The 1238-nt window shown below is 46.4% G+C and overlaps 1 pseudogene; it reads right to left on the bottom strand.

Annotated features, from left to right (window-relative positions):
• On the bottom strand, nucleotides 1-327 carry LOC131748300 (large ribosomal subunit protein eL37 pseudogene; annotated as a pseudogene).
• Between the last annotated feature and the right edge of the window lie 911 nt (nucleotides 328-1238).

Genomic DNA, 1238 nt, shown 5'->3' with positions numbered 1-1238 from the left:
GAACATTTATTGCGTGACTAATAATTGAAATCCTTAAGATGAACTGGATGCTGCAACAGCTGCCCTCTTGGGTTTAGGTGTTGTTCCTTCACAGAATCCATGCCTGAATCTGCGGTATACAATATTTAGGTGCCTCATTCGACCAGTCGCAGTGGTATTTCGTCTTTTAGCTTTAGCACTCCAGTTATACTTCCTCTTCCGCTTGGCAGGGTACCCACATTTACCACAGGTCAACTTCTGAAGGTGGTGGGCCTTAGAGCCACAGTGGCGGCACAACGTGTACGTCTTATTCCGACACTTCCCAAACGAGGACGTTCCCTTTGTCATCTCGCTTCTGCCGCCGAGACCCTCCTCTCCCTCTTGAGCCTCCCTCCCACCCTCCCTATCCCACCCCTCTAGGTCATCACAAAGCACCGAGCTGATCTCCCTGTGCTATGCTGCTGCTTCCCACCAGCCAACTATTTTACATTCGGTAGTGTATATATGTCGATGCTACTCTCACTTCACCCCAGCTTCCCCCTCCCACCCCATGTCCTCAAGTCCATTCTCTATGACTACCTCTTTATTCCTGCCCTGCAACTAGGTTCAGCAGGTTTTTTTTTTGTTGTTTTTTGGGTTTTTTTTTGGTTTCCATATATATGCGTTAGCATACGGTATTTGTTTTTCACTTTCTGACTTACTTCACTCTGTAGGACAGACTCTAGGTCCATCCACCTCATTACAAATAACTCAATTTTGTTTCTTTTTATGGCTGAATAATATTCCATTGTATACATATGCCACATCTTTATTCATTCATCTGTCAATGGACATTTAGGTTGGTTCCATGTCCTGGCTATTGTAAATAGTACTTGCAATGAACATTGTGGTACATGTCTCTTTTTGAATTATGGTCTTCTCAGGGTATATGCCCAGTAGTGGAATTGCTGGGTCATATGTTAGTTCTATTTTTACTTCTTCTTTTTTTTTTTTTTTTTTCTGTAGTACGCAGGCCTCTCACTGTTGTGGCCTCTCCCGTTGTGGAGCACAGGCTCCGGACACGCAGGCTCAGCGGCCATGGCTCACGGGCCCAGCCGCTCAGCGGCATGTGGGATCTTCCCGGACCGGGGCACGAACCCGTGTCCCCTGCATCGGCAGGCGGATTCTCAACCACTGCGCCACCAGGGAAAACCCTATTTTTACTTCTTTAAGCAACCTCCATACTGTTTTCCATAGTGGTTGTATCAATTTACATTCCC

Source organism: Kogia breviceps, chromosome X (assembly GCF_026419965.1).
Source record: "Kogia breviceps isolate mKogBre1 chromosome X, mKogBre1 haplotype 1, whole genome shotgun sequence".
In the NCBI taxonomy this organism is placed as follows: Eukaryota; Metazoa; Chordata; class Mammalia; order Artiodactyla; family Physeteridae; genus Kogia; species Kogia breviceps.
The sequence above is the reverse complement of the archived record's forward strand: the minus strand, read 5'-3'. Positions and strand labels throughout refer to the sequence as shown.